At 38.1% G+C, this 9,043-nt stretch overlaps 1 protein-coding gene across 2 annotated transcripts in view; it reads left to right on the top strand.

Annotated features, from left to right (window-relative positions):
- Positions 1-9,043, top strand: part of ERC1 (ELKS/RAB6-interacting/CAST family member 1) — a 271,003-nt gene that overhangs the window by 51,975 nt on the left and 209,985 nt on the right. The window lies entirely within an intron of this gene.

Below are 9,043 nucleotides of genomic sequence, written 5' to 3'. Positions count from 1 at the left end.
GCTGCAGATGAGTAGAAATTGCAAGATAAGAATTCTTGTTCCATTCATACATATTTGGAAATAATCAGTCATTTAAATGCTAGTCTTTATGGTAAAAGACTTCCTAGAGGAGGTAGAGATGACCTACTGACTTGAAAGGGCAAATGTGATTTATCAAATGTTTTAGAATTAATTACTCCTTGCTGCTTGCCTGGCCCTGATTCATTGAGAAGTGTAAGCCGTGCATAATCTAATTTGTAGCTCAAACCATGGATATGATGTGGCATCCAGCTGTGAAGCTGAGCACCCTTGTAGCCTCAAAAATGTGGTGCCATTTTACCTCCTTATGGAACTGGGGGACAACAGGAACGGTTCTGTTTGTACCTGTTTGTCCTTGAGCTCTGAGCAAGGCTGAGCTAAGTGACCTCAGACTTACCTGCATCAAACTCAAGTCTCATGCCTGGGGTTCTGGCAGGCTGGAGCAAATCAGAGGAACTTGCAGCTGACTGCAGGATGTGGTTCACAGCTGCTGTCCATGTTTCACACGTGGAAATTGTCTCTCTTGGGTGTGTCACCCGTTAGGTGTGTCTGCATCACCCTCCTCAGCTGACCTGTTATGTCCATCTGTACTTCCATAGTTGTAGGTTATTTTAGCCCTTTGCTGCTCTAGATACTAATAATGGAATTTTTGAGCTGCTTTGAAGAAATGAATCTACTTTCTTGATGGTTCTATATCTAGCATTCTCAGTATCTGGAAAGGCATGCTAAACTCTTCTTTAAATACTGCTGTTAAAGGAAGCTTTAGTATCTCAAAGGGATTCTTAAGAGTGTGGAAGGTCAGTTTATATTTCCTGTCCTAACACAGTAGAAAATTTTAATAGCAGTCTTGACCATCTTAGCAAAAGTTCTGAGATGTCAGAATCCACCAGTACTGTTTCTGACTCTGCAAGGGTGTTAGATTTCTGATAGAATATTTGTGGAAATAATATTAAAGATCTACATCTTGAAGCAAAAAGGTATCCCTCAGTTTTCCAACTTTGAAACCTACATGTAATTCAAAGTGTGATGTTGAGACTCAAGGTCATCAGACAGTTTTTCAGGCAGGCAGTGCAGTTACAGTGGCCAGCAGCATGACCTTGAAAATTAAATCTTGAGAATTAATTGATTTCTTCAGCTTTTGCTATTATTGTACTAAAGATTGCATGAATTTCCTAAGGAAAATAAATTCTAAGAGAGGTCAAAGTTGGGGTTCTGATAAGATTATAACTGTGTGCCACTCACCATTTTAGATTGTTATATCCATTCTGATTTATCCCATTTTCTAGTCTGAAAAATCCAGTGCTGCTTAATTTTTCCTCATATAAAAGGCATCAGATATTTTTGATCACCTCCCAGGACACTGTCTCAGTCTCCCAAATCCAGATTATAAAATGGATTCTCCAGCAGCTGCTGAGAAGTATCTCTATAAGCAATTTGATTCTCTTGGGCTTTTCCCAATTGCCCTGACTTCTGAGGATCTCAAGAAATTATTCATCTAAGTCCATGGGAAAGTTACTATATCCAGCATAGGATGTATTCAGCAACTGATACATAGGGCATTCTCTCATTAACACAAATAATTAACTATCTCATTGAACATCAGAATGCCCTGACTTCAGCAGATAGCAGTGTGGCTGTATCACATTCCTCTATGCTGGAAAACAAGCTTAAGCTTCATAGCTTGTTAAAAGATAGCTGCTATTTTGAATACCCCTTCTTCAGTCTTTGTGACAATTATTGTTGTTGGTATTCTAGACTTAACTTTCAAAAACAAAATTATTTTCATACCAGGAAGAAATACTTGATGAAATCCAGCAGCTGGACTGCAGCTTCCAGAATAGCTCCCAAGCTGCCTCTATGCTCCACACTTGCCTGTTACAGAATTATCAGTGGTGGTCCATAGCTCCAGAGATAACCAAGCTTGCTGTGTTCTTTTTGATAGCCTCCCTTGCTCCCCACTCCCCAGAGTGCTAGATGCACTGGTTAGAAATGAATTTTTCTCAGTTACACAAATAAATAGCCCAGATATCAGAGCAAAATATGATGTGACTGCATCCACACCTGGTGTTCCAAACACTTGGAGTACTATGGGCAGACTCAGATTTGTAAGGACAGTCCAACAAGGACTGTAAGTATAGATAGCTGACTACAACCATTTAGGTGGAAACAGAAAAAAGGTTGTTTATCCTGAAGGTTTTTTTCTTCAGAAGGCAGTTCAAGGGTCAAGGCTTGCATGTTACAGTGGTGTGGAATGAGGGAAGAACTGACAGGAGCTTTATACTTTGTGTCCAGAAACTGTTTGGTAGTAAACTACAGTTTTGACTGTAATTTATTATTTATTTTTTTTAAATAATTGGGCCCATTCAGACAAGATGGATTTTTATTCCAGCTGAGTGAAAAACTGAATGAAGGAGTTAGGGATGGAGTGCTTAACAAATAAAGGAGGTTTTGTGTGTAAAACAGGCACTGAAATGGGTGGTTCATGAGGGCACTCAGCCACAACGAGCTTAAGGAAAGAGGCTGTGGCAGAAAAAGCTATTATTTCTTTCCTTTTTTTTGTGTTTGTTGAAATGGCAACCCCACAAAGTGCTGTTTGTGAACTGCATCACAGTCACCTAGGATGGCCTGATTGCAAGGACTGACCTCTCTTTGTGGCAGTTTGGAGTGAAGCTGCCCACTCTGTCCCAGGAATCAGCACTTGGTGTCTGGGAGCACTCCTTGCTCTGTCTCCCATGGGCAGAGCTCTGGCACAGCACACCAGCCTGTCTCACAGGTGTATTTAAACTCAGATTAGCCAAACTTGATCCTGTGGTGGCCAGAGAGCAGCAGCAAGGAGCTCAGTGAGAAAGGAGGGATGTGGCATCCACGTGTCCCATCAGAGCCCTGCTGAGCTGTGCCCAGCACAGAGAGGCTGGTTCCCTTGTCTGACTGGATTTTAATGAGCTGAGACAAGTTTTGCAAACAAATTATTTTTCCATGGGTGTGTTAAAATTCTTACCATTTTCTGCTCCAGGCTCAGAGGAGGATTTAGAAATTTTAATTGGAGCAATTAGAGTTAACTCAAAGAACACTTTTGTCCCATGCCAAGATTTTGCAACATAAATAAGATACTTCAGGAGAGAAGTTTTGTTTTGCAGGAGTAGATATTTCAGTAACTGGAACTCTTACTACCATCATATCTTTCTGATGAGGTAAAAAATGAAGTTTCTGCTTTTTTTATTTCTGCTTCATGCTTTTGACCTTTTAGAAGCAAATGGCAAGGGGAGAAGTGATTTCCATCAAGATAATTTAAATAATTATGTCTTTATTAGACTTGCTTGCCTGGTCTGCAGGTAGTTTTAAAACATACAGAGGTTTTATAGGTCAAAATTTGAGAAAACTGGCTATTGCAACTTGAATGCATGCATAATGTATTTTTTATGTATTTAAATTTTTTTAAAATACCATTTTAGTTTGGAATACTCTATATGTCACTTTAGGTGAGAATGATAATTAAAAATATTCAAACATATATGAAATTACTTTCAGATTTCCTCAGTGCAGAGGTTGGTAGCTTCATAATTCTTCAAAAGTTGAAAAATTAGGTTGGAAAAGAATATTTGTTTCCTGTTTTTCCAGATGACAAAAAAAAATCTGAAACACCTTATTCTAGCATGGCAAATTTCTGATTTTTGTACAGTAGTTATATAATGTGTGAGTATTAAGTAAATGGAAAAAAAGCAGAACTCCAGTCATCTGTCAGGATGTTTTTTTCTTTATTATAATTGTGGTCTCATCAAAGTGAAATAATTAATAAAATTTCAGTAGGTTTCTTCATATGCTTTTTCTAGCATGGGGGGGTAAATTATTTAATTATTGTACTTATTTCAAAACAATTTTTTTCTCTGTGAATGGGCTATTCTTCAACATACAGGAGGATTTCTTACTATTTCATTTCAGCACGTCCATACCTTTCAGATAGGATTTTAAAAAATCCTATGTGAAACAATGCATAAATCTGTCTGGGGATTAAGGGTTTAAAATGCTTAAACTTCAATATCTTTTGATGTTTTGTTATATTAGAAGAGTTTCTTTGTCAATACATGTTACATGCTTTGCTTTGTTTACAAATTACCTCTTAGCTATGCTTTCCTTGGAGATGGTCACATTATCCTGCACTTTTCTTCAGTAAAGTGGGATTTCTGGAAATTTTTTTCCACAAATGTCAAACTTTGTACTGGAAGGACAAAAACCTAAAAATACCATGAACAAGTTGGAAGCTAATTAAAGTACAAAATGAGTGCTTTTGCACCTTAAATAAGAGGAAAGAGAAAAAATTATTAATAGCACACATGTAAACGAAGTTCTACAAGATTAAGACTTTAATTTTTAATTGACTTTTCTTCAGCTTTTGAATTCACACTTCTGTAGTCAGATTTCAACACAATGCCTTGCTACTTACAACTAATTGGATGGTTTGAATTAGTTCTCATCTTACCTTGCTTTTACTCTAATTCCAAAGTTTTGAGGGATTTTACCTTTGTTTCCTGCTGATGGAAATGCTGAGATGAGCAGGAGGCTGTGCTTTAATTTTCACTTTAGGTGATGCCTTAGTTAACAAACTTAAGTGTCCTAATATCTGAGGTTTTAATTGGATTTAGAAATAATCGTCTCAATGGATTAATACAATTGCAAAAGAGAGATGAGTTTCTTTAGCCAGGGGTAGCTGAGCTTCAAAGCAACTGGCACCCTCCATGATCAGTGTGTGTGCAATTGCCAGCACATCTTTCAAAGTTATGTTCTTTATGAACACAGTCACTTTGTTTTTTTCAGGGAATTATGTTGATTGGGTTTGCAAATGCAGGAAATGACAAGTGGAAAAATGCAGGAATAATTTCCGAAGGAACTGCCATGATTACTGCTTCCAGACTTGTATAACTATATAATTTTAGTAGCAAAAACTCTAATAGCAATGAAATAAATTCTACAGGACTCTTATATGTTCTTTTTTCAGTTCATTTTTACGTCTTGCTGAAGTAGAAATTAAAATTACTGGTATGGAGCATTTTTTGAAAAAAAAGCGTAAAAAATCCTGAAACTAAACAATTGTGGTACTATCCAGTCACCTTCTGGCACCAGGTAGTAAAGATATTTATATAAATGAGTCATGCAGATTAAAGGGCTCTCCCACAGGTTATTTCATGCAACCTTCTGCTCAAACCAGCAATTTCAAGCAGCGGGGGATTCCACAGCCTCTCTGGGCACCTGCTCCAGCATTTGGTTGTTCTCCTGGTAAAATCTTTTTCATGTTAGCAGGTCTAAATTTTCAGTGCTGGAAATTCTTCCTGTTGACTATCATCCTTCCACTTCTGAAAAGACTTTTGTTTCCATCATCTCTACAGCCTCCAATTGGTTCTAGCAGGCATCAAGTTTCTCCCCAAGCCTTTTCTTTTCAGCTGAACAAACACTTTTCTCTCACTCACTCACTCCCCTTGCATCGTGTGTCTGTCAGACTCTGTTTAGATTTTCAGTGCCTTTCTTGTACTGGGGAGGCCAAAATTTGGCACAGTGGTCCACAAGGGCTGCACACAGGGAGCTCCTGCTTCCCCCCTCCTGCTTCTGCCCTCTTGCTCACTCTCACTCAGCCCAGGGTGCAGTTGGGCTGGTTGGGGGGTTTTTCCACATCAAGGCCACATAGCTTGATCCAATTAATGTCTTCCCCAAATTCCATAGATGTGTAAGCTGCCAGGAGTGCTGCCTGTCCCATTGTTCAGATCATGGAGGCACTGAGGGTTGTCAGGGGAAGCTGCTGCCCACTGGACCCCTCAGTGCTCATCAGCACCAGGCTTGGAGCCTGACAGCCCAGCTCATTTGCCACCTGCTTTGTTAACCACTTAACCAGCCTGTGGCTCACAGATTTGTCTCCAGGCATCTTTGGACACGGAACACCCATTGTCCCCCACTTAGTCACGCAGGCAGGTAGAAGAAAATCAGGTTAGTCAGGTATGATTTGTCCTTCTACACAACTGAAGACCTATTTTATCTTCTACAGCTACTAAATCATTTTTTTAATTAACAGCGATCATTAATACTGAGCTGATGGATGCTCCTTTTATTGTAACATTTGCATTTTATTGTAATTAATTAGAACTAGGTTGCTAAAATCTAGGTAGGCAGAAAAGCCATCTGGGAGACTAAACTTTAAGTACAAAAGATATAACATTCATTTAGTGAGGTCTGGAGGATAAGGCTGGAGAATAAAGGCAGTTTTTAGTCAAAACTCTCCAGTCCAATGAATGATGCAAAGATCCAGCACAGATCATCATAATTGATTACTCAAAGATATGAATAGCACGGTTAAGATTTTAAAAATACAGAACCATGACTATGCTTTTAATTACACATAATATTTTTTAGTGATTTTAAAAAAAATTAATGTAGGAAATGGCATGTTTTTGTTACTCTCTGTGTGGAATGTGCTGCCTGATGATGCAAGTTTGGCAGGAGATGGAAGGCATGTCTTCTATGGCTTTGGAAACTGCTTGTCTTGTGGCTACTGAGAGATAAGTTATTGTATTTTTAAGTATATAGCCTCCCCCACTATAAAAACAGGATTGCTTGGGAGTGCACCTTCACATTTGTTCTAAACCCCATGCAAAATCAGACACAGGAGCAACTGAGGGAATAACATTGGCCAGGTTGTGAAGGAGGAAAAGGTTTGGATTAAATTCAGCCCTCATTGTTATGCACTTGTGTATAATTTACAGGGATAACATTGCTCAGTATTAAGGACTCCTTCAATTCTAAACTATATTCTCTAATTTTAAATTATTTTCAAAAAAACCCCATGGACTTTGTAACTATTTATGGTGTGTTCAAATCACTTTATCACAGCTATTCTTTACATATTCAGTGTGTTTGATCAGCTGTTCTATGTAATTATGCTGACCAGAAAATTAGAGTATTGTTCCTCATTGCAGGACTACTTGGCAGATGTAATTATGATACACACCTTCAGTTCATATCTTTTTCTGTGGTAGATTTTCTTGAAAAGGAAGATGGATATTCTTAATTGAAAATTAAGATGAAATATAAACCCCAACTCTGGAGAAGGTGCCCACCTTGTTTAAAATTTCTGACTATTTCTAGCCTTCAGTTTCTAGTTATTGAATTGGAATTTTGTTGCCTGTGAATGTACTTTAGGGTTGCAATTAATTTGCTCCATAATTTTGTTTTTCCTTTTTGCTCTTACTTTTGAATGAAGGAGTTATTGAACATATGAAAGCAATAAAAACATAACATGGTTTATATGAGCCACCCTCTGTTATAGTAACTTAATGTACACTCAAAGGTGCAGTGATGCTAAATTTTACTAACCTGTTAGGAAACAATAGCAGTTGCATAAGAAAGTTCTTAATGTGTTGAAGTAAAGGAAAAGTCCTGTATTACTTTATCAAAATGGAAAACTTGAAAGGAATGAAGGACTGGGTTTCTCTTTTTCTGATCCTGATATTTGTGCATGGCCCCGTGTTTTTAACTATTGTGCAAAATCTTGTTTCACAGGTTCAAATCTTTATTTTCATCCATCTGTGGGGGTTGTGTCCACAGCAGAATCTGAACACATCAGAGATATGATAGATTAGTATTTTTCCATTCTGCCACATGGATGCAGCCTGTATTTCCTAATTAAGAAGGGGATGTGTGCACTGCTTTCCTTCAGTCTGTGTTCCAGAGAGGCTCCGTCTGCCTGTAGCTTTTTTTTTTTTTCAGGCTCTTCAGGATCACAGGCATGTTGCCAAAATTAAGCCCTTCCTGTGCAGTCAGAGGCTGGGAGGTGTTATTTTTCAGCAGGTTATGTCATCCAAATCACAGTGGAATTACTCAAGCCAATAGAAGTAGGACATTTCCTTTGCTGAAGCGCAGAGCATCACTTCACATAGAGGAGATACAGGCATTTCTCAAGAAGGAGCTTAGAAGAATTTTCTCTTTGGGAAAACACTGAGCAATGGTGAAAGCAGACACTGCATCCCTTTACAGACATGCAGTTCTCCTACTGTGTATTCCACCTAGCCCATTTCCATAGCAGTAGCTGGTTTTATATTCTCAGGTCAAAACAGTGCCTCTGCACAAGTGGAAATTACCTAACTACTAAAATAAAAATAATTCAGTGTCCAAAATAGGTTTACGGCATGTCAATTTTTGACCTTCTTATCCTTTGTTTTCTCAGTTGCTAAAAGCTCACAAGAGTTTGTTTTAATTTCTTTGAGTAAATCCATTTTGGGGATGTAGGTACAGGTAAGTAGAATAATAATGGTATTGCTCCGCTCTAGTCTATATGGTGCCAGTAATAGTTGAGCAGAGGCTCTCAACTTTTCTGTTGAATCTAGGAGAAACAAATATATTTAGAGGTGTTTTCAAGTTTATTTTTTCAGGAGGATTTTTTTTTATTTCAGAGAATACCAATGTACACTGCAAACACACTTGTAAAAATAGCTTCTCAGAAAATACACAAATATAATATTTAAAACCAGAGCAACCTCTATTGGATTCTCTTGTTATTCCATTCATGGGCATCAGCTTATGCCAATGGTTTTATGCCAGACTTAGGCAAGATTCCTGTGGCCCTTGTCGTCTTACAACACATTTCTATCTTTCTCACTTCAGAGCTGTGTAGCAACTTCACAATCTTACAAGCAGTGTTCTCAGTATTTTTTAAAAGCACTGTGCAACTCTGCCTTTTTCATTCAAATAATTATTCTTCTGGAGCTAGTTGGCATGGATGACTGCCATACAAAATTTTAACTCTTTGTGGTGTCTGCTGAAAATACCAATTTGTGAATGGTTCTTGGGATTTGTCTTTCAGGTGTTTGAGGGGAGTGGATGGATAAACTGCGTGTGGGCACATGACACAATTCATTGTTAGATTAACTGGCATCACAGTTTGTGCTCTGTGGGTACCAAAGTATTTTTCTGGCGTATAAGATTAACATTCTAACAGAATTCACATTCCTGCAGTTAACATGAGAGTGTGCTGTAAGGACAATAC

This window comes from Geospiza fortis, unplaced genomic scaffold (genome assembly GCF_000277835.1).
Source record: "Geospiza fortis unplaced genomic scaffold, GeoFor_1.0 scaffold10, whole genome shotgun sequence".
NCBI classification, from domain to species: Eukaryota; Metazoa; Chordata; class Aves; order Passeriformes; family Thraupidae; genus Geospiza; species Geospiza fortis.
The sequence above is the reverse complement of the archived record's forward strand: the minus strand, read 5'-3'. Positions and strand labels throughout refer to the sequence as shown.